Source organism: Neomonachus schauinslandi, chromosome 9, assembly GCF_002201575.2.
Source record: "Neomonachus schauinslandi chromosome 9, ASM220157v2, whole genome shotgun sequence".
Lineage (NCBI taxonomy): Eukaryota > Metazoa > Chordata > Mammalia > Carnivora > Phocidae > Neomonachus > Neomonachus schauinslandi.
The window spans coordinates 11,094,401-11,119,486 of NC_058411.1; the positions used below are offsets into that span (position 1 = coordinate 11,094,401).

The 25,086-nt window shown below is 44.1% G+C and overlaps 1 protein-coding gene across 1 annotated transcript in view; it reads left to right on the forward strand.

The window, feature by feature from the left end:
• Positions 1 to 18,368: 18,368 nt before the first annotated feature.
• LGMN (legumain) overlaps positions 18,369 to 25,086 on the forward strand; it is a 34,231-nt gene continuing 27,513 nt past the window's right edge. Inside the window, exon 1 of the mRNA XM_021679647.1 lies at positions 18,369 to 18,460. The gene's annotated coding sequence lies outside the window, so the exon portion shown is untranslated. The remainder of the gene's footprint in view (positions 18,461 to 25,086) is intronic.

Genomic DNA, 25,086 nt, shown 5'->3' on the forward strand with positions numbered 1-25,086 from the left:
ATTAAGCATATACTTAACATTTATTAATTTTTTTGTATCTATGTTCTATCTTAATTAAAACAATTAAAAAATACACACTCTCTTTAAGAAGGCAATTCCACTTTTAGGAAATTATACTACAGCTATGCTTACACATAGGCAAAATGACATATAAAAGTTATTAACTACAGTGTTGCTTATATAATAGCAAATACTGGCAATGAGTTAAATGTTCATTGATCTAAACATCTTGGTACATTCAACCAATGGAATGTCATGCAGCTGTTTAAAAAAAATCACAGAAGCTCTTATGTAGAGATAGGAAATGAACTCCAACATCTGAACAACCGATGTTAAGCTAAAAAAAAATGGTGTTCATGTATGCTATCATTTGTTTAAAATATCATTTATGGGTAGAGTCTATCTCTTGAGGGGCACTTTCTTAGCTTCCTGGGAGGAAACATGATTGGGTATGAGGGGTGAGAGGGAGGTCTATTCTTCAATGAATCCTCTTCTGTATGTACCCTTTGCATTCTGTACCATGAGAATCTATTTTTTGAAAATAAATAACTTTAATTTTTTTTTAAACTTGGAATACCCTAGGAGGCTAAATGTATTCCCCATGTCCTTGTGGTCCTGCCTCTTGGAATCAAATTATATTCCTCATTTCCATCACCTGCCCAGCTGGTATAGGCATCCCTTAGGAATTTTGTGACCCTCATTTGAAGAGTCCATGTTCCTTCAGCTCTTGGGTTCTGTGGCTGTACTTCCTGGTTGAACAGATCTGAAGAGTGAAATTTGTGCATTTTTATCTTCCAGCAGTAGGAGGCACTGACTACTTACAATATACATATGTGTGTCTGTATGTCTGTATATTCTATCTGGATTGACAGGCAAAAGGGGTATTGCTGTATCCTTTTGTTTATGGAGCACAGCATGCAATCTTTCCATGAACTGACCCTGAATGATGCACAGAAACTCATATTCCCATACTTGTTTGGAAGTTCCTCCGGATGGGGCAGACCAATTCTGTGTTTTCCATGTCATCTGGAATGCTATACTGCTCCGAGCCCCTGATGAAACCTCCTAGGCCCCCATCCATGCCACTCCTTAGCCCGTCTTTGTCCTTGCTGAGAGGTCCCTAGCCCCCATATGACCCCATATTGGCCGTGAGGCTGGGTAGAAAAGAGGCTATGTGTCCTGGAAACAGCCCATGCCTGGGCATCAACAAATAGCATTTTGTGCCTTGCTTTGGCGTCACGGACAGCTCCCTTGATCTCTCAGGGCCTCCTCAATTTCTTCATCTGTAAAATGGGTCATTAGTGGTTTTTAACATTATGTGAGTGATCGTTATGCATAGAATTCTTTCTTTAAAGGAAATCTTATGTCTATCCCCATATATAAAATGTGTCACAGTGGAGCAGTCCTGATTGAGGATTGTGGATGAAGAGGGTAGGAGTGGGGAAGAGGGTTAAGCAGAGCCCCACCCAATCATTCCCCACACCCCATCAAGAGATAGCTCAGAGGAATCCCAAAGGAGTTAAATGTGTTTGCCCTCAGTCCCTTCCAGCTCTGAGATGCTGGGATTCGGTGGACTCAGGTGAAACTTTCTCCCTCCCTCAGTTAAATAGAAGAATCTAAATTAAAGGCCTTTCCAAGAATAAAGGTTATTACCAGAGATAAATGTTATCGGAGTGACCTATGTGTATGGGAGGGCAAACATCTAATTACCTAATGTCTGCTTTTTTTTACTGCCTCATGAGGTGCATTCCTTCCCTTGAAGCCCCAGACCCCTGCCCTTTTCTTCTTCCTTCAGGATGGACATACAGACCTCATTTTGCCTGACCATCTTCGGAATTCCCATGTCTGTGTGGATTCCCCATACATATGAAATTAAATTTGATTTTCTCCTGTCCATTTCTCAAGTCAAGTGGATTCTTAGCTTAGCTAGAAGGACCTTGTAGGAGACAGGAATTCTTGCTCCCCAACAGAACTGAATCGTGTGCCCCCATGAGTTCATATATTGAAGCCCTGACCTCCAATGTGACCGAATTTAGAGATAGAGCCTATAGGAAGGTAGTTAAGTGAAGTCATAAGAGTGGGGCCCTGTTAAATAGGGTTAGTCCCCTGTTAGGAGAAGATACCAGAGAGCTCTCCCCTCCCCACCAAGTAGGAACACAGTGAGAAGCCTCCCATCCCTGTTTCTCATCCAAGGTTCACCTGCTGAATTTAGCATCCATCGATGTTTCATGCCTGAATTAATGACTGCCAAATGATGATTTTACGATTCCATCACTCCTCTCACATTTATTAGGTAACATTCCACTGCAGGAAGTGCTTTTCTTTCTCCTCACTCATCCGTTCATTTGTGGATATCAATGTAGACTCATGGATTCCTGTGTCATTCAATGGAGCACCATCTGTCACTCCCACTAACTATGGTGATGTTCAAATTGTCCTAGAATCTGGCTTCTTTGTCCCATTGGCATGTCACTCTCATGAGAACACCTCCTTGATTTCTGATACCACAGCATGTTTCAGATTTATTGTATACTTCCTGTGCCTCACTCCTAGAATCAGTAACTTCTGCAAGGGTCCCTTGTTCACTTGGCTAGAAAAAAAAATGGCATTTAGAAACCAAGGTCTGAGTGCTGGGTTTGTTCATTGTTACTTGCTGTCTATTTCTATAGCTATCTTTTATTTTGAGGAACAGGAGTTCAGCAATACCTCCAATGCCAATCCAACATCACAGGTTTGTTCTAGATTTCTCCCTTATAAGATTTGGAACTCCCGGGCACCTGGGTGGCTCTGTCAGTTAAGCATCTGCCTTTGGCTCGGGTCATGATCCCAGGGTCCTGGGATCGAGCCCTGCATCGGGCTCCCTGCTCCTGGGGGAGCCTGCTTCTCCCTCTCCCTCTACCTGCCATTCCCCCTGCTTGTGCTCTCCCTCTCACTCTTTGTGTGTCAAATAAATAAATAAAATCTTAAAAAGAAAAAAAAAAGTTTTGGAACTCTCTCCCCTGACATTGAGAAATCCGCCTCCCATTATCCATTATCCTCAATATATTTATGTATTCGCCCAATCCCACTTCATGTAACTAATCTCCCAGCTCTGCTGTGTCACTGGCCAACTCGGCCACCTTCCTTTCTGAGACCCCAACTGCCAGGTCGCTGACCTGCTGGGCCTCTTACCTGTCTGGGTTCTAACTGCTGCTGAGGCACCTCCAAACCTGGTTGTCTTCCTCGTCTGGACCTGCCCAATCAATTTTCAGCTGGACTATCAGGGAACTGAACAAAGAAGGAACATGGGGAGCCCATATGAATATCTCACATAAATATAAAAAAATTAAATTTAAAAAAGAAATCCCTTAAATCAAAATAAAAAATGAAATAACATCTGTGTATTGAGTTGTGGCATTACCACACAAACGGAAACTATTTCAAGTGACTTTAAAACAAGATAATTTGACTGCACATTCTCATATATACCCTAAGAACAAAAAGAGTTGCAAGAAAACTTAAACAGATTTTAGTAATGACCCAGAAATTCTACTCCTTAGTGTATACCCAAGAGTCATGAAAAAATATGTCCACACAAAAACCTGTACGCGACTGTTTATAGCAGTACTATTCATAATAAACAAGTGGAAACAACCAGAATATCCATCAACTGCTGAACGGATTTAAAATGTGGCATTTTGGGGCACCTGGGTGGCTCAGTTGTTAAGTGTCTGCCTTCAGCTTGGGTCATGATCCCAGGGTCCTGGTATTGAGGTCCGTGTCGAGCTCCTGGCTCGGTGAGGAGCCTGCTTCTCCCTCTCCCACTCCTGCTTGTGCTCTCTCCCTCTCTCTCTCTGTCAAATAAATAAATAAATAAATAAATCTTTAAAAGAATGTGTCATATTCATACAATGGAATATTATTCAGCCATAACAAGGAATGAAGTATTGATACAAGCTACAATGCAGATGAACCTTGAAAACATTCTGCTAAGTGCTTAAAAAATCCAGACACGGGTGCCTGGGTGGCTCAGTTGGTTAAGCAGTTGCCTTCGGCTCAGGTCATGATCCCAGGGTCCTGACATCAAGTCCCACATCAGGCTCCTTGCTCAGCAGGAAGCCTGCTTCTCCCTCTGCCTGCCACTCCCCCTGCTTGTGCACTCTCTCTCTCTGTCATATAAATAAATAAAATCTTAAAAAAAAATCCGGACACAAGGGGCACCTGGATGGCTCAGTCGGTTTGGCGTCTAACTCTTGATTTCAGCTCAGGTTGTGACCTTGGGGTCGTGGGATCAAGCCCCGAGTTGGGCTCCACGCTCAGCCCTCTCCCTCTGCTGCTCCCCCTGCTCTTACTCTCTCTCTCTAATAAATAAATAAAATTAAAAAAAAATCCAGATACAAAAGAACACATATTGCATGATTCCTTACAGCTGACCTTTGATCAACACAGGTTTGAATGGTGCAGGTCCACTTACACACAGATTTTTTTTTTATATAAATACAGCACAATACTATAAACGTATTTTCCCTCCCTTATGATTTTCTTAATAATGTTTTCTTTTTTCTAGCTTACTTTACAAGAATATAATATATAATACATATAACATACAAAATATTTAATCGACTCTTTATGTTATCAGTAAGGCTTCCAGTCAACAGAAGGCTATTAGTAGTTAAGTTTTGGGGGCGTTAAAACTTATACACGGAGTTTCAACTGCATGGGAGGCCAGCCCCCCCAGACCCTGCATTGTTCAAGGGTCAACTGTATGTGAAATGTACAGAGTAGGCAAACATAGTGACAGGAAGTAGATTAGTGTTTGCAGGGGGTGGAGGTGGAGGAGATTGGGGAGTGACTGCCAATGGGTATGCGATTTCTTTCTAGGGTAATGGAATTCTATCTAATTCTGGAATTAAACAGTGGGGTGTTGGTTGCACAACTTTGTGAATATGGTAAAAACCACAGAATTGCATATGTTTCAAAGAGTGAATTTATTGTATGTGAATTTATATCAATAAAGCTGTTACTTGAGACGTCTGGGTGGCTCAGTTGGTTAAGTGCTCACCTTTGGCTCAGGTCATGACCCCAGGGTCCTGGGATTGAGTCCCGCATCAGGCTCCTTGCTGAGTGGGGAGCCTGCTTCTCCCTCTGCCTGCCACTCTCCCTGCTTGTGCTCTCTCTCATAAATAAATAAATAAATAAATAAATAAATAAATAAATAAATAAATAAAATCTTTTAAAAAAAATAAAGCTGTTACTTAAAAAAGAGAGAGGTAACCAGGCATGAGGTGCTTCCTGAAGAAATATTCTCCTCAAAAATTAGAATCTGAATCTTATTAAGCCTTCAGGGAGGAACATGTTAACACCACAGAGATATAATCAGCAAAATCCAAAATGAGAGACTCTATAGGACAAATTGCTTCCCTCAACAAACACATTTGAAAATAAAAATCAGAAACTATGACAAAAACAAGAAGGAGAGACAGAGATAGAGAGACCTACAGATTCATATGTATCTATGTATGGATCTTACTTGGATATTGTTTCAAACAAACAAAAAGAAAAAGAAATAATGGGAAATTTGAACAATGGCTGGATTTTGGTGATATTAAGGAATTATTTATTTAGGGTGATAATAGTGCTAAGATTATGCTTTTATTTTTTTTCTTTAGAGAGAGAGAAAGTGTGAGCGGGGGAGGGGGCAAAAGGAGAGTAAAAGAGAGAACCTTAAGCAGGCTCCACACTCAGTGTGGAGCCCAATGTGGTGCTTGATTCCACAGCCCTGAGATCATGACCTGAGCCGAAATAAGAGTTGGATGCTTAACCGCCTGAGCCACCTTGGTGCTCCAAGATTATGTTTTCAAGAGTTCTTTTGTGTTGATGAGATAGTTCTGTATCTTGAAATCTTGATTGTGGTGGTGGTTACATGAATCTATACATGTGATAAAGTTACTCCTTCCCTGAATGATATAAGGGAAAGTAAGGAGCCCCAGGAGTTTATTCTCATAAAGTCTCCTTAAGAGAATGAGCTTTGATTGTATTCGTGTACTCTGCATAACTTTTCATTGAGTCAGGGCCTGTCCACTCATCTATGAATACATGAAGGTGTCTGAGGTCTTCTTCCTAAATACAGTGCTTTGTTAGCCATTTACTGCTTCCTGTTTTGATTTTTTTAGCTGCTCAGTCAGCAGTTTCTCATTTAACCAAGTGCTTTACTGTAGAGAAAGAAGGAAAAAGAGGAACTCTGGCCTCCTGTTAACTAGTTTTATTTTTTGAATTCATGTTAATTATTGTCTCTGTGTTCTGCTGAACATCACAAGCCAGCCTTACTATTTATGCAATTCAGCCCTGGTTTGGGGAAGTCATGGGTTCTTCCAAATCTGCCAAAGATAACAGTGGCTTTTGCCAATGTCTTTTCATGCTCACTGAGGGCTGAAGATAGACGATGTGAAAAGAGATAATACTGATAGCATTTCTTTGATTAATGAACCCTAAAATTAAAAAAGAAGCTTTAGTTGGGAGAGGAAGTATAAGAAAATGAAACAAGGTGATACTGGGAACTTGATTAGGCAAGTGATTTTGAGGGCATGACCTGAGATCAGCCCATTTAGTCCAAAGTCTTACTCTTTCACCTGTCGCAACATCTAGAGAGGCATCTGGGCTGAAAAACAGAAGAGCCGTGTTCAAGTCCTGCTTGGTGGCCAACTTGCCGCATACTCTTAGGTGTCATGTTTCCTTCAGTATCTCAGTTTCTTTATTTGCAAAACCAGGGTCCTGGGCCATATCACCTCCAAAGTTATTCCAGTTCCAAAATTTTATACCCAAGGGCAAAAAAGGGTCTTCATCTATTCTGGAAAGAAGATCACCAGAAGTTTGAACCAAAGGTCTCTTCTGGTCAGCTCCCATTCATTTATTTATTTGGTATTCAGCCAACATTTGCTAGGTGCTTAAGAATGTTTTAAGGGACTGGATTAAAACACATAACACATTGCTGTCCATGGACTAAGCAGTGATTTCTGAGCCAGATGTGCTGGAGGGGACCAGAACTGCCAAGAGCTTTTTGGAGCTCCAATGTCTTCCACAGCTAGGAGCTTGGGCAAAGCATTCTTCTCAAAGATAATTCTCTAAGGAGGGGACTTTCTTGAAGCCTTTAGCTTGAGCTCTAGGGCAAACTTGGTCTTAAGAACTTGGAAATTTTAGGGTGCTTTGGTGGCTCAGTTGCTCTGCCTTTGGCTCAGGGCATAATCTCATGGTCCTGGGATCGAGCCCCAAGTCAGGCTTCCTGCTCAGCTTCTTCCTCTGCCTCTCCCCCTGCTTGTGCTCTCTCTTTCTCTCTCTCTCTCTCAAATAAATAAAATCTTTAAAAAATTTTTTTAAAAAGAACTTAGAAATTTTAATTGGCTTTCTGGGAGGAAGAAAACATCTTTTGAAAGGTTTAAGTAGATTTTTCATTTCACCTCTAGGACAGGTTATTATTATTTACTTGGTTTGGGGAAGACCACGTGAGTAATGATAAAAGTAAATTATTCTGTGTAGTGCTTCCCATATGCCAGATGTTATACTAAGTCCCACTCAACTAATTCATTTAATCCTCATAACAGAATGCAAGGGTGGTATTTTTATTAACTCGATTTTATAGATGGAGCAGCTGAGGAATGCACAACCTTGAAGAACTTACTCAGGATGGCATACAATAAGTAGTAGAGTTGGATTTGAACCATTACACCTGGCAAATTGTGCTCTTAAGCCCATCCACCAATGTGTCCCTAAATGAGTCTGTAACATGAAAGTGAAGTTAGGATTACCTTACGATCCAGTGTGTTGGTTTCCTATGGCTGCTGTACCATTAACGTGACCGTTTAAAATAACAAAAACTTATTCTCTGATAGTTCTGAAGGTCAGGAGTCCAAAATGGGTCTCACTGGTTTAAAATCAAGGTATTGGCAGGATTATATTCCTTCTGGAGGCCCTAGGAGGCAACTCCTTGCCTTTTCCAGAGGCTGCCTTCACTCCCTGACTCATGGCCTCCCCCCATCTTCAATAGCCAGCGCCAGACGAGTCTTTCTCATGCTGCATCACCTGACACTTTCTTTTATCTCCCCTTTTCCTTTATAACGACCCTGTGATTACATTGGGCCCACTTTGATAATCCAAAATAATTTCCTCATCTGAAGATCCTTAATCATGTCTGCAAAGTTTCTTACCACATAAGGACACACCCAGACCTGGGAGTGTGGGTGGGAATGGGGAGTGACTGCAAATGGGCATAAGGGATCTTTTGGGGGTGATGGAAATGTTCTAAAATTAGATTGTGGGGATGGTTGCACAACTCTATACATTTGCTATAAATTATGGAATTGTGCACTTGAATGAATTGAGGGGCGCCTGGGTGGCTCAGTTGGTTAAGTGCCTCACTCTTGATCTCAGTTCAGGTATTGATCTCAGGGTTGCGAGTTCAAGCCTGGTGTTAGACTCCACGTCCATTGTGGAGCCTACTTAAAAAAAAAAAATGGTTTGATATGCAGATTATATCTCAATAAAGCTGTTTTTTTTTTTTTTTAATGAGGAAGACAGAACCAGTATACAGTACTTATACTGAAGTCTCTTTTCTTAACGAGGACTATCTTTCATCCTGAGATGATTTTTTCCCTACTTTTTTAATTAGTGTATCTTTCCTTTCTGAAAATGATGTGATAGAAAATGGCAGTAATAATAATAGTTTTTCATTACCCTTCCTTGTAAAGTAAAAAGTAAACACCGTGTCAATTCTTTTTTTTTTTTTAAGATTTATTTATTTTAGAGAGAGAAAGTGCATGAGCAAGGGGAGGGGCAGAGGGAGAGAGAGAGAGAAGCCCCAAGCCGACTCCCCGCTGAGCATGGAGCCCAACATGGGGCTTGATCCCAGGACCCTGAGATCACATGATCTAAGCGGAAATCGAGAGTCTGCCGCTTAACCAACTGAGCCACCCAGGCGCCCCTAACACCCTGTGTCATTTCTTGAATGTTTGTAAAAACTGTGCTGATCTGTGAAATCCAAGAGTTTGGGAAGCCCTGGACCAGCTCATCTGTTAAAGTAGGAAGAGGTCTGAGGGATCATTGAATTCAACTCTCTCATTTTCAAGATAAGAAAGTATTGAAGGGCGGGGGCACCTGGGTGGCTCAGATGGTTAAGCATCTGCCTCCGGCTCAGGTCATGATCCCAGGGTCCTGGGATCGAGTCCCGCATCGGGCTCCCTGCTCCTTGGGAGCCTGCTTCTCCCTCTGCCTCTCTCTCTCTCTCTCTCTCTGTCTCTCATGAATAAATAAATAAAATCTTTTAAAAAAAAGAAGGTGTTGAAGGGCTATGGCGGTGGAGGGCCCTGTGCAACATTGCCTAGCCAGCTTCTGGGTCCTTCGTTTGTTTCAACTCTTACTGCATCCCCCACCAGGGGCCTTTTGATTCCGGAAGTCTAAGAACTCTTTGCCAATCTGCCCATCAGCACACAGTGAGGTATGACATTCTGGGCAGGTCAACATGTTGAGAGGCTTTGCCAAGGACACAGTTTAAAGGAAATGCTTGGCTCCACTGGGTGGATTCATCTGAGTAAGTCACCTGACCCAGACCAGTCCACAGCATCACATGGCAGTCAAAGGTCCTGAAGTGCATCTGCCAAATGACTAAGAAGTGCTTACTGGCCCAAAGGAGATGTTGACTGTGTGTGCTGGTAACGGAGGGCACTTCCCCAAGACAAGCAGCAGAGTGCGACATGTGCCTTGTAACCCCTGGGGATGGACCCCAACGTGACATTCTCAGTTTCTCTCTTGCTTCTGAAAATATACTGCAAAGGCACCTGTGAAAATCTCCAGACTCCCAAGGGTCAAGGCACTTGGGGAATGTAAAGATGAATCAGATATTTCTGTCTTTATCTTTTTATTTACACCCAGTCTTGTTCCAGAAAGGACTGGAGGCAGTTTTGAAGGATGCATAAAATACAGGGAGCATTAATGAGATGGAGAGTGATACTGAAGTTATGTAAATATGGAAGTCCTATTCTGACCTGAAACCCAATTTTTTATTAAAAATGTCTATGGAGGGGCGCCTGGGTGGCTCAGTTGGTTAAGCGACTGCCTTCGGCTCAGGTCATGATCCTGGAGTCCCTGGATCGAGTCCCGCATCGGGCTCCCTGCTCGGCGAGGAGCCTGCTTCTCCCTCTAACCCTCCCCCCTCTCATGTACTCTCTCTCTCTCTCTCTCATTCTCGCTCTCTCAAATAAATAAATAAATCTTAAAAAAAAATGTCTATGGAAAATATTCAGCTAAAATTTGTATACCGGGGTAGCTGGGTGGCTCAGCTGGTTAACCTCTGCCTTCCGCTCAGGTCATGATCCCTGGATCAAGCCCTGTGACTGGCTCCTTGCTCGGGGGCAGGGAGTCTGCCCCTCCCTCTGCCTCTGCCCTTCCCCCACCCCGGCTCATGCTCTCTTGCTCTCTCAAATAAATAAATAAAATCTTTAAAAAAATAAAATAAAATTTGTACACCTCTTAGCTCTATAGCACGAACTTTAAAAAAGTAACAATTTTATTATAATTTATATACCACAAAAATCACTCTTTTAAAGTGTAAAGTGGCTTTTAGTATTTCATAGTTGTGCCTCCATCACCAATATTTAATTTTAGAACCATCTCCCAAAAGAAAACTACATGTTAATGGTCACTCCCCATTTTCTCCCAGCCCCTGGCAACCACTGTTTTCTAACTCTATGATATGCCTAGTGGACATTTCATATAAATGGAATGAGGCAATATGGCCTTCTGTAATTGGCTCCTTTCACTTACCATAGTGTTTTCAAGGTTCATCCGTGTTGAGCAAAACACTTTTAAAAAATATAAATAAATCAAGAGAATGAAAAGACAAGCCATAGACTGGGAGAAAATATGTGCAAAAGACATATTTGATAAAGGACTTATCCAGAATACACAAAGAACTCTTCACATCATTTTCTCAGCAATGAGAAAATGAACAGCACAATTAAGAAAAGAATGGTCAAGGGGCGCCTGGCTGGCTCAGTGGGTGGGGCATGCGACTCTTAATCTCAGGGCTGTGGGTTCGAGCCTGAAGGGTGTGGAGATTACTTAAAAATAAAATCTTTAAAAAAATGGTTAAAAGACCTGGACAGACACCTCACCAAAGGAGATATAGGGATGGTATATAAACATATAAAAAAGATGTTCAATATCATGTATCACTAGGGAATTGTAAATTAGAACAATGAGATACCGCTACACGCCTGTTAGAATGGCCTAAAGCACAAACACTGACGACACCACGTGCTTGTGAGGAGGTAGGAGAGAACGCTCGTTCATTGCTGGGGAGGATGCAGGATGGAACAGGTACAGCCACTTTGGAAGACACTGTGGCACTTTCTTTCAAAACTAAACACACTCCTGCCATAGGATGCAGCAATTGCACTCCTTGATATTACCGCTGCGTGAAATCTGCACGTGGATGTTTACAGCAACTTTGTTCATAACTGCCAAACCTGGAGACAACCAATATGTCCTTGAGTAGATGAATGGATAAACTAACTGTGGTCCATCCAGGCCATGGAACAGTATTCAGCACTAAAAAGAAATGAGCTATCAAACTGTGAAAAGACATGGAAGAAACGTAAATGCATAGCACTAAGTGAAAGAAGCCATTCTGGGGTGCCCGGCTGGCTCAGTTGGTGGAGCGTGTGTGACTCTTGATCTGGGGGTCGTGAGTTCAAGCCCCACGTTGGGTGTAGAGATTACTTAAAAAAAAAAACAAAGAAGCAGCCAGAAGTGTGAAAGGGCTACATACCAGAGGATCCCAACTATATGACATTCTGGAAAAGGCGAAACTGTTATAGAGACAGTAAAAAAGATCAGTGGTTGCCAGGGGTTAGAGGAGGGAAGGGATGAATAGGCAGAGTACAGAGGATTTTTAGGGCAGTGAAACTATTCTGTTTGATACTGAAATGGTGGATACATGTCATTATACATTTGTCAAAATCCGTAGAAGGTACAACACCAAAAGTGAAGTCCAATGTGGACTGTGCACTTTGGGTGATGATGATGTATCAGCGTAAGGTCATTGATTGTAATAAACGGACCAAGATGTGGATAGTTGGGGAGGCCGTGTGCACGTGGGGGATAGGGGACATATATAGAGACTCTCTGTACTTTCTGCTCAATTTTGCTGTGAACCTAAAACTGCTCTAAAAAAATAAAGTCTATTAAAAGCAAATAAACAAACATAATAGTACAACCAGAAAACTATTATATATACCTGACTTTAGTATCACACGTAAGTTGTGATGGTCCCAGTGTAGTGGGTAACTCTTGGTGCCCTGCTCCGTTCCCACTCTGCCATTGGCTGAGGGAAGCTGTCCCCTGCCAGGAGAGGCCTGGGAAGTCACACTCTTCATGGCCAATGACTGGCTGATGTGGGAATGAACAGCTCTAGTCCTCTTGCCTCTGGGTAGAAAAACCTCTATGGTACAGTTGTGCTTCAGGGTTCTTGATGGGATCAGGCTGAGGTCTGCTTCTTCCTGAACCCACATCTTTGCAGAGCCTCTTCCTTTGCCCTGTCCCCATCCTACACTCTCCTGCAGGTTTGTCCCCAGAGTGTGCCCTCTACAGCTTATTAGCACAAGAATAGTCTCTCAGGCTTTGCTTCTAGGAAACTAATCTATGACAATTCCTAGGGACGTCCCTGTCTTCCTAGGATATTCTGATGGAAGGTCATCTTAAAAGGGTCATGTAATTCATTGTCCACAGTGTTGCCTGCCACAAACAAGACGCCTTTACATATTTTTTCCACATTCATGGCAAGCGCCTGAGATACACACCATTGCACTGGAACCTGACTTTACAAAATCAAGTCTTTTCTTCCCAGGCACCCATTTTTACATTAAAAGAGTAACTTTAGGGGTGGAGGAGAATTAAAAGTAAAAGAAGAGAGAACAGTGGTGGTGACATACAATGTGGCCAGAAATGAATCTGAAAAAGTGTGGGTTTCCTTTGGGTGGGCCACAGATTTTGCCATAAGCCTTGTAATTACACACACACACACACACACACACACACACACACACACACACACACACCCCTGCTCATTTATACAATTCACAGTGTCTTCTACTTAGGAACCAACTGTATTAAGGCCAGTCAGAATTTCTGCCTTGGTCCTTCTGAAAAGCATACCCCACCAGGTAATGAAACACAACCTTGACAGTAAACTTGGGGGAGAAAAGTCCCAGCTCAGCTTGATTCTTGAGCCCTGCTTTCTGGGCTTATTTCCTTTCCGAACTTTGGGCCGCCTATTTAATTTCTCTGAGCCTTCATTTTCTTCATCTGTAAAATGGGAACAGTAATAGCCCTATTGCATAGATGTTATTAATTAATCCTTTATTGAGAACTAAGTGATAAAATAATAGTCTGCTAACAGGTCTTGAGTGAGGGTTAAGAAAACATGAAAGCTTTAATGCTAAAGGGGAAAAAGACATTTAAAAATTGGGATTCTGAGGTCCTTGACTTTATTATTTTTTAAAGATTTTATTTATTTGAGAGAGAGGGAGAATGAGAGAAAGAGAGCACAAGGGGGGTGGGCAGAGGGAGAGGGAGAAGCAGGCTCCCTGCTAGGACTCCGGGATCACGACCCCAAGGCGAAGGCAGCCGCTTAACCAACTGAGCCACCCAGGCGCCCTAGTCCACTTTAGACCTGTTTCTGATTACCTTAGAACCTCTTCCTCCTCTATCATTGCCTGGCATTTACTGAGTCCTCACCAGACCTCTGGAGAAGGCTCACATGCCTCTCGCTAGATCTGATACTCTATTTTGGGCCTGCTGTTACCACTTTAATATATCCTATTCAGACGTTTCACCCATCCTGCAGGAGGAGGAGATTATACATGCGTGAGGGTTCTTGGGGGGCCATTCTAAGAATACTGCCTACCTGTTAATAAATAAATGCTTATTGATTGCTTGGAAATCCTTCAAAAACAACCAGGAAGAGATGGTGCCCCTCCCCTCCCGAGTTTAGGACCACAGCAATCTTTATTGTGCCATATCGTGCCAGGATGTCATCTCTCAGGAGCTGCGTGACTGGAAGAGGAAGGATGTGCCAGGAAGAGGGACTTGCATAGGCAGACAAGAAGGCCACGAGGGCTGGAGCGAGTGAGTCTTGTGACAGGAAGTGAGGTCATGGGAATAAGCGGGAGTCAGCTGATGTTAGCCAGGTAGGAGTTTATTCGAGGAAGGACGGAATGATTTTTAAGATGATGAAAAGTTTTAGAAGTAGATTCGTTGCACAATAATGTGAACATGATTAATGCTACTAAACTGTACATGTAAACACGGTTTAAGTGGCAAATTTTACGTTATATGTATTTTACTATGTCAGGGAGCAAGAATTCTGGTCCCCTCAAAGATCTTTCTAGCTGGACTAAGAATCAAATTGACATGAGACCGGTTAACAGGAGAAAATCAAATTTAATGATGTACGTATGGGGAATCCACACAGACATGGGCACTGCAAAGACAGGTAAAATGAGGTGTATATGTCATCCTGAACTAAGGAGAAGGGGCAGGGGTCTGGGACTTCATAGGAAAGGAATGCACTTCACAGGGTGAGAAGAAGAGGAGCCGATGTTTGGTTATTAGATGTTTGCCCTACCATGCAGTTGGGTCACTCAGATGAAATTTATCTCTGTTAATAACTCTTATTTGGGGCAAGGCCCTTAATTTAGATTCTTCTGCATTGTTAAGGGAGGGATAAAAGTTTCTCTTGGGCCCACAGTGCTTTCAGCTCAAGACAATCCACATGCCAAAGTGGCACAATCTGGGGGCCTGTCCTGGACCCCTTCATTTTCAAAGCTGGTCTCCGTGTGTGTTTGAGTCTAATTGACTTCTGGCTGAACGTTCCTCTGATTACATTCCCTGCCCACAAATACAACCTACCCCAAACCTTCAATGCGCTCGCCTGTAGCTTGCAACAGTCTGCTTATCTCAAATTGCAATTCCTCTGCTCTTCCCAAATAAACTCCTCCTTTTTGAGCTTGCCTCAGTTTACCCCTTTATTTAGATCAAGAATATTACATATTGCAGTTGAAATATTTTCATATAAAGGTCAGTGTGTCTGTGGTGGGAACAGTTGACTGCAGGGATCCTCAGGGCTCGGGTTAGTGCCTAGCACTTCTCATGCACTCGAGAAATAGCTGACACCTGACCAGAATCTGTTCTGAGTTCGTTCATTATATATCAATTCGTTTGAACTTTACAACAACCCTATGAAACACAGATGAGTGAAGAGAGTGTCCAGGACCCCACAGCCAGGAAGTGTCAGAGATGGAGTCAAAATCCAGGACGTCTGGAGAGAGTCCATGCCTTTGACCATCATTATCAAACAGAATGAATGAATGAATGAATGAATGAATGAATGAATGTTGAGTCCTGAGAACCAGTGGTTCTCACCATGGAAGGGGGGGTGGGGTGTGCATGCAGATTTTGCCCCTCCTTCCCCCAGAAGGCTTTTGGCAATGTCTGGGGACATTTTTGATTGTCACAACTTGAGGGAAGGGAGCTCCTGGCATCAGGTGGGTAGCCCCCCGGGGACGCTGATGCCACTAGATGTCCTACGAGGTGCAGGACAGCCCCCCAACCTCCCTCACGCAACAAAAAACTACCCGGCCTCCAAATGTCAGTCATCCTGAGGTGCAGAAACCTGCTCTAAACTTAATTTCTTTTCCTACTCTCTCCAGCGCTTATTGCTTTATGATCTGAACCTCTCAGTCTCTCGCCATTCGATAGAAAAAGACGGAATCTGAAATGGCTCCTGAGGGCTCTTATCTCTGGTGGCTGGGTTATCTGCCACAGTCTTGTGGTATCACAGATTTGTATCTGGCTTGAGCCTCACTAACCTCTGAGCCCCACACTGTGACTTTCCTGGTGAGAATTTCACTGGGGACATTTGAGGGGGGGGCTGTCCTCATGCCTATATGTTTACAGGGAGCCAGCCACCCTCCTGCCGCCCTGGGGTTTTTTCTGGTGCCTTGGCTCCTGGCCCCCCCCACTGGTGCTGCCCTTCCCACACCATGCCGCCATTCCATTCTGTGTGTAGTCTCAGAGCACAGCAGTGCCCAAGGTCAGAGATTCCTATCTTCCTTTTCTCATCATGCTCTTAGCCCTGCAGGTAGCTACTATTCATGGGGCACTTACTAGATGCTAAGCAGTGTGTTTCATTCAATTTACCGAGAGAAGTAGGTGCTGTTCTATTTTACAGTTGAGGAAACACAGGCACTGAGAAATTAAGTAACTTGCTCAGGTCCCACAGCTTGTACATGCTGGAGCTGGGATCGGAATCCAGGTAGCTTGATGGCAGAGCCCACCATGTGCACCCACTTCTCCCTCCAAGCCCCTCTCATCTCAGCCTCCTCCTTGTGGCTGGCCTACAAGTGCAGTCTCTTCTGAACTAAGGAGAAGGGGCAGGGGTCTGGGACTTCACAGGAGTCTCTTCTGAGGCTCTCCTGACCATTACCACGGGAACTCCCTGCCAACTCCCAGCCACCCACCGGTCCTCAATTTTCAGCCGCCTTCTCTTGTCCCATACTCTCAGCTCTCAGCTCACCGTGCTGCTGAGGGAGTCTGAGGGGGCTATCCCTGGACCTCATTTGCCTAAACATGCCTGGCATCAGGCCACCACTTCTGTTCCATTTCACCTGTGAAAACCCAACCAAAGGCCACCATTTATTCTGGGTGAATTGAGGGAGTGGTTAAGGACACCCTGTTCCTCTCTTATTAGACAGTGAATTCCCAAGGGGAAGAACAGAATCCCATTTCTCTCGGGACACCTGGGTGGCTCTGTCGGTTAAGTGTCCGACTCTTGATTTCAGCTCAGGTCATGATCTCAGGGTTGGGAGACTAAGCCCCATTTGGGGCTCTGCACTGAGCGTGGAGCCTGCTTGAGATTCTCTCTCTCCCTTGCCCTCTGCCCCTCCAACACTGCCTCCCCCCGCCCCCGCACGCTGGCTCTCTCTTCTCTCTCTTAAAAAAAGAATCCAATTTCTCTCAATAATCAGCTGCACTTGGCACATAAGGGACATCCACTAAATGTGTTCTTGAATAAATGGTTGAATGAACTCCTACCACTCCCCACTGAGGAAGACTGTGAAAGTATACTGGTCATGAGACTTCGCTATGGACTTGGACAGAGGTGGGTCTGAATAAGACTATGGTCACTTCCCAGCTAAGAGTGTGGAGAACTTAACTCAGGGTTGGCAACTTTTTTCTGTAAATGGTCAGACAGTAAATATTTTCGATTTTGTGGGCCAAAATCTTGTCTCTTGTATAACTACTCAACTCTGCCTTGTTGGTAAAAACAGCGAGAGATAATACCAAAACCCGTGGGCATGGCTGTGTTCTCACAGACGTTATTTACAAAAATAGGGAGCAGGCTCAGGGCAGTATGCTCTCGCTTGACTTACTGTTAAAAAAAAAAAAAAAAAAAGAAAGATTATAAAAGAAGATCAAGTGAGACAACGGGTGAATGCAGCCCTTACATCTTACACTTGATGTGCTTGGGTAGGACTGCACTTAATTCTCTCACATCAATTGCACTCAGTTCAATTTACTGTGCTGTACCCCACGGCACAGATACGTATAAAGTTTCCCCATTTCCCTGTGAGATAATAATACCAAACATTTGAAAAATAGCATTGCATAGGGATGAAGAGGACAGGATTCTGAACTAGATAGACTGCCTGGGTGTGGGTTCTGGCCCCTCCACTTCAGAGCTAATGCGGTCTTCCGAAGATTAATTTACTTTCCACGGCTGAATCTCCCTCAGTCGTCCTAACTGTAAAGCAGGGACCACAATAAGAGTGCGTATTTCTCATAAGGTTGTCTCGAGGATTAAATGGACCTGCACATTCGATCACCGGGGGATCCTTAAAGATTCCAAGACCCAGAACACGTGCAGACCAAGGAACTCACCGACGTCTGGGGCGACACAGGGACATCAGGATTTTTGAAGTTTCCCTAGATGATTCCAAAGTGCTACAAGTTCGGAAACCAGTGGGTTAAAGTGCCCCGCGCGCTGATTTTGATCCTTCGGTGGACAATTCTGGAATTGCTGCGTTTCCAGGCAAGCCCCACGTACCCCGGGCCCCCTCACCCGCATTTTATTGCCCTTCTCCCAGGGTCCGCGGGCTGTGGGCCCAGAAGCCCTGGCTCTTGCATGCTGGGACTTGTAGGCCCTCTGGCTCGCCGGCCCCGCCTTGCTCGTTCTCCCATTGGCTTTTGCAGATGCCAGCCCCGAAGTTCCACCAATCAACGCAGCGCCCTAGGCCATTAAGGCCTGGAGCCAGGGGAGGCTCCGCAATCACTGCAGGGCGGACATCACGAGGAGGTGCGTTTGAGGCTGCGCGTCGCGACGAGTTCCCACGGTCCTGCCGCCTCGCGCCGCCGCCGCGGTCTTCCGCCACAGGTAACCGCGAGTCCCAACCGGGGATCCGGGCCAGGGCTGCCTGCGTGCCGCGGCTCTGGGCCTCACCGGCGGGGTTTTCAGCTCCCGCGGCCCTGAGTAATCCGCTTCTCACCCTGCGAAAGAGCATTTCGGGAAACGGTGAATTCCAAGGGAAATGCTGCGACCTCTCAGCCCGCCCTCCCGAGGGGTGGTCGTGGGCTGCTGGGGGCTCTCTTCTGTTGGCGCGAGCTCGGGCTGGAAGCCCAGGCGCTTCCTCCGCGCGCAGGGGGAGACGGGCGCGGGGAGAGGGTATTGGCTAAGGTCCCACCGCCAGGGCGTGCCGGGCAGGGTCTGGCGCTTGGTTCCGACCTTCACAACCTAGGAGCAGTTCAGGCTCTAGGTGCTTGTAATGTGTAGGATTGCACCCATTTCCACTCAGTTCTCCGTAGCCAAGGGGAAAAGCAGGTAACTACAACAGCAGAAGTACCCAAACGTGTAAAAAGATCCCTTCTGAGAAGTTAGGGATGCTCTAGTTCTCAGAGGCTTGAGCTGGTGGGACTCACAGGGTGATTCACTTAAAGCGTGAAAGTGAAAGTTTGATTAGGCCCCCTGCCCCTTAACTATTAGAGGGGAGGTTATATGTACATGGGTTATTCCATGCCAAGAATTGTAGAATCTGGGGCCTGGAAGAAGGAACTTTGTATCATGGGCTTCGTTTTATAGGTGAAAATAAATGCCCAGAGTTTGAGACTTGCCCTGTGGTACGTAGAGAGTGGAGGAGCTCAGCTTTTTTACTGTAGGGTTCCATTCGTTAACAAATGTTCATTGAGCCTTACTTACTGAGCTGGGGTTTTTTGTAAAGGGGAGAGACAGTCTAGAGAATCATTCCAGTTACAGGTTTGCGCAGGGGCAGCATCTAACCCTGTTGGAAGCATCTAATCCTTATTTGTGGGAAGAGGTAGAACTTTGCAGAGAAGCGCCTGAATGGAGTTTGAGGGATGGGAGGAGCTAGTGTGATGGAGAAGAATGTTTCACCTGGAAAACAGCATGGTGAAGGCATGGAAAGAGCCACGATTTTGGACCACGGTCTTGGAGCCTGGTTGGAACAAGGGATTTCATGTGGGTGGTGAATTTCATGAGCTCTCTTTCATAAGAATAGAGTGGTGCATCTTGCAGGGCCTTCTGTGCTGCTGCGGGAGATTTAGATTTTGTCCTGAAAGCTTGGGAAGCTGCATTTATTTTTTTAAAAATATTTTTATTTATTTATTTGAGAGAGAGAGAGAGCATGAGCAGGGGTGGAGGGTGCAGAGGGAGAAGCAGTCTCCCCACTGAGCAGGGAGCCCGACTCGGGGCTCAGTCCCAGGACCCTGAGATTAGGACCTGAGCAGAAGGCAGACGCTTAACGACTGAGCCACCCAGATGTCCCCGGAAAGCTGAATTTAGTAGATGTGTATCTTAGGTAGTTGTGTAGTGTGGAAAAGTATTGGAGAGAGGTCCCAGTAGGGAGCACCTGCAGTAATTCCCAGGAGAATTGCTGAGCCTTTTAAAGGATTTGAAAGATGTTGCGGTGGGAAAGGAGAAGAGAGGAGAAAACATTTTGAACTGTTAGGGAGGTAATATACACCATACCTAGTATTGTTCAGTAAAAGTATATTGAAGTGAGTACTGTTTTTCTGACCTATGACTATCTTTTGAGGAACTGCCCAGCACTTTTTTTTTTTTTTAACTGCAGAAGTTGCTTTGTAGACCATAATTCAAATCCCAGATTATGATGGGGGTAATTGTCACATGTATTGAGGTGTTGAAATCTGAATGGGTAAGCATATGAGAAGACTCAAATTCTCTTGTAATCCAGGAAATGCAAATTGAACCCATAATTAGATCACTTTATATCCATCAGGTTATGAATTGTAAGTTCCATACTATTAAGAGATGATAGGTATTTGAGGAAAAGATTCACTACTGGTAGAAGTGTATCATAGAACTATATAGCTCCTAGCAAAATGGGTATGTATAGGGCGCCTGGGTGGCTCAGTCGTTAAGCGTCTGCCTTCGGCTCAGGTCATGATCCCAGGGTCCTGGGATCGAGCCCCGCATTGGGCTCCCTGCTCGGTGGGGAGCCTGCTTCTCCCTCTCCCTCTGCCTGCCGCTCCCCCTGCCTGTGCTCTCTGTCTGTCAAATAAAATCTTTTAAAACAATGAGTGTGTATATCTTAAGATCAAGTGGTTCCACTTCTAGAAAGTAGCCTAGAGAAACAGAGACATTTGTTTGCGAGAAAAGGAGTATTAGGATGTTTACTGCAACGTTATTTATAATGATAAATTTTTGAAACCGCCTAAATGTCCCTTAGAAGGAAATGTTTATAAAGTGGACATATATGTTTTAAAAGTACAGTAAAGTGAATGAAGAGAAATGCTAACTTATGCAGCTCTTTCTGCCCATGGGTCCTGTCCCCATGCTTTAATAAAATCACCTTTTTGCACCAAAAAGAAAAAAGAAAGAAAGAAAGAAAAAGAAATGTTAACTTATGATCATGGTTATTTTCTGGTGGTGGGGAGAATGGGACGGGGCGTGGGAAGGAATTTCATCTAATATTGTATTTGTTTTATGGGGAGAGAGTTCTCAGATTTGCAAAATATTAACAGTTCATGGGCTCGATGATAGGTAACAGGTGTTTTACATTGTACTTAGTACATTTCTATAATTTGATTACCTTTCAATTTCTTGAATATAACTTATAACAAAATTTAGCTTAAGAATTCACATCTAGCTAGAAAAGTCATTCAGTCATTGTGGGAAAATATTACAAACTACATTGAAACCAGGTTTCAAAAATAGTAATTGTGGTAAAAGGGATTCAAGTGTCAGATAACTGAAAATAAAAATGTGGAAAAACTGTTTACCACTGGGCAAATTTTACTTTGCTAGATTCCAAAATTCTTGTAACCATTAGGAGATTTTAAAAGTGTTTATCGATTGCGTCTATTTGGAAAAATGATTTAGTTACTTATACTTTTTGTAATGTTAAAAGATAATTGTAAAAAGATTTATTTATTTGAGAAAGAGTGAGGGGGAGGGGCAGAGGAGAGACTCTTCAAGCAGACTCCCCGCTGAGTGTGGAGCCCAACCCCGGGGCTTAATCCCATGACCCATGAGATCATGACTTGAGTCGAAACTAAGAGTCAGTGCTTAACTGACTGAGCCACCCAGGCGCCCAAAAGATAATTTTTAAAAAAGGTAAAGCCATCACTCGATACAGGTATAAAAGTGAGCAAGTACTAAAGATTACATTTAACTTATAATGAGGAAATGTAGTGTGATGGTTGCAGCCAGATCAAAGGAGACTCCAGGGTCAGAAATAATGAAATGAATGGGCAAATGGCAGGCAAAACTGGCTTCTTTCTACAACCGGAAATCAACCCAGCCTCCGCTTTACAGAATTCATTTGTATGTCTTTAGATAAGAATTGTTTGCATTGCTGTTACCCAGTTTACAGAGATGTAAAGAAAAAAATTGCATAGAGTCAGAATTAGGTAATCTTAAAGGACATGCTATAATCTAGAATCCAGTTTGCCACTGAATCAGAAATTTTCCCTGTAGGAAAAATATTGATTAACCTTAATAAAATAGTTTTCATTTGAGATAAGAGCTAGTTGGATTTTGTTTTATTTATTTTGTTTTTCCTTTTTTTTTTTTTTAATTTTTTAAAATTTATTTTTGTGAGAAAGAGAGTGCGCATGGGCGGGGGGTAGAGAGAGAAGCAGATTCCCCGCTGAGCAGGGAACTGGATGCGGGACTCGATCCCAGGACCCTGGAATCATGACTTGAGCCGAAGGCAAAGGCTTAACTGACTGAGCCACCCAGGCGCCCCTGGATTTTGTTTTAATCTCACTCGTAAAACAGGAAGTTAAAAGGTTTGAGAACTGAATCTGCCCTTAATAATTCAGTTCTACCATCCCATTGCACAGACAATTAAGGCCCAGAGAGGGAAGGGTCTCCCCTGACTTAGCTGTGTGTCCTGTGTTAGAGAAATTGCACTAGACCCTTGTTAAAAACAGCAAGACAGGTTTTATTCCAGCCATTATATTAGGGACAGATACTTCAGTGTAGATCTGAGTTCAGCTCCGAATACAGCAAGGATAGTTGGGATTTATGGGCAGGCTGAGAGGGTCAGTGGATGGAAAATTACAAGGGACCTTGATTAGATATCAAAGGTGGGCCATTCTCATGGGATTCTTGGTAAACTGAACTTAGCAGGCCAAGACCTACTTGAGATGGGGGCTCAGAGGAGCTTGACTCAGTTCGGTCAAGGAGGGGTCCTTATCATCTCTCCTTGTCTCTATTGCATGTGGTCAGTCAGGGTCCACTTATGTTGATCTTATTGTAAGCCCCTGGAGAGTAAAGAGCAGGATCAAAGACCTTCAGGTTTGGAAGGCTCTCTTCAGATGTCATTGTCTAGCTAGCTGCTTTGCTCGGCTTTGATGGATCCCTGTTCCCAACCCAGAACCAGTAGCAAATCAGGACTGGCAGTGAGAGTTCACACCTGATGGTAGTTAAGATATAGGCTTTGGTGTCAGACCTTGGTTTGAACTTGACTTTGATAGTCCTGTGATTGGGGCCTCATTACTTGTATTGCTGGTGACAGTTTATCTAGAATAGGCATTCTGTCCCAAACCTCTCAAATGAATTGAACCTCACTTGCTAGCATACTTCTTTAAGTCAAGTGGAGTCCTTTAATGGAATTACTGACTTTGTGTAGCCCTGTAGCCTGAGAGGGATGCAGGACCAATGGGAACAGCAGAGGACTTGTCATTGGAGGCTGGCAAAATTCATTCGTAAAGGGTTGGCCGTTGATCTTGACTTGTGTGGTTCAGGTTTTCCTTTGAAGGGCTCTTCTAAGAGGAGAGCTCTTTATACACATTGCACACAAGTGCCTTAAAATAGTAGGGTGGCAAAGAGCCTGGTTGGGGGGTGGGGGGTGACCTGCTGGAGGAAGGGTTTGGGCCCTGAGTGGGGCGTGTTGTGTGCCCACTTTTGGTTACCTGGTCTCGCAGACCTTCACATGAACAACTCTTTTTGTGACAGGCGAGGGGGTGTAGTAGAAAAAGCAGTCTCTGGAGCATTTCTGTGTGTCAGCCCCAGCAGTTACCAGCACATTTCTCTCTGCCCAGACTCTCTTTTCTCAGCTCTGTGAACAGAGCGATGAGGCTGGCTCACTGGCTTCTGTGAGGATTGTGTGAAGCGTACATTGCATGGCTTATTACAGAAACCCGTGCAGCATATCAACACGCGTTGCTGTGGGGGACACCTTTTCTCCCCTGGTTAGGGTCACACCTGTCTGTCATTTTCTCCCCACAAATGGTTAGCAGACTCGGCATACATCCTTTACAGTCCCCTTGGAGATCTTTCTACTCTCGGCACATCGAGATCCACCTTGCTCTTCTTAAAGGCTCCACAGTGTCCCATCATAAGGGTGTACCATAACTGATTTAGCTAGACAGCCCTCTGTGGATGACCATGTATATTGCTTCCAGCATTTTGCTGTTAGAGATGGGTGGGCTTCCTCGCCTCCTTCAAGTCTTTCCATTTTGAAAAATGATGCCTCCCACTCCTACTGGACTCCTCCTCCTGCCGTATATTTTTCCTTAACACTCATCCCCTCTGACAATGTGTGGATTTAAATGGTGTGTCTCTTCCCGCTGGAATGTCAGCTCAGTGAAGGGTTCTGTCATTTGGTTCCCTGTTGGGTGCCTGTGAGCACCTAGTGGGTGCTCAGGCTGTGTTTGTTGGATGTTGGATGGGTGGGTGGGGAGACTGCAGAAATAGCCATCCCGAAGAGCTAGCTCAGCAGGAATCACTTACTTTGTCTTCCTGAACTTTTCTCTTTGATAGAACAAGAATCACAGGTATGTTATGTTGCAAGATTGTGATTTTGTTTTGAGGCTTTGACTTTGCCAAGAATATTGCTGATCAGGAAATGGCTGGGTGAGGCTGCTTGCTTTGAGACATGTTCTTGCTGAGGGCAGTGGAAAGATTGTATTACTTTCACATCTCAGCTTCACCCCAGGCCCCAATATGTTTCCCCAAATGGTATTAACATATGTGTTTTTTAAATTTCATTTATTTTGAGTGGGCTTCACACCCAGCGTGGAGCCCAACACGGGGCTCGAACTCAGGAGATCAAGACCTGAACTGAGATCAGGAGTTGGATGCTTAACTGAGCCCCCCAGGCACCCCTTAACATATGTGTTTTTTAAGTGACATTTTGCAATCAGTGTCATACTGTGAGGCTTTTTACTTGCCATTCTGTTCAAGGAACCGTACTCTGTAAGAAAAAAAAAAGGTGATAGACAGGAACCATTGCCAGACGTTAACTGTGAAAGTATCATTTATGTTTTAATAGGCACTTTTCCTCACTGAGGGGTAGCATGCTAGCATATTAGTAGAAGAATGACAGATGAATTTGAATTTGTAAAAATAACCTGGCGGTGCTTTTTCAGTACCTGCTGTGGTGTTTGCCCATTTAGGCAGTTAGGCTGGTGGTGTCCTTTCCGTGGTTCACGGTCAGGCCAGCTTTGTGATTCTGGTGTTTTATGTATTCTTTTTGTCCCTAAGTAGGAAGGGGGAAAGTCACATGGCAGGGCCTC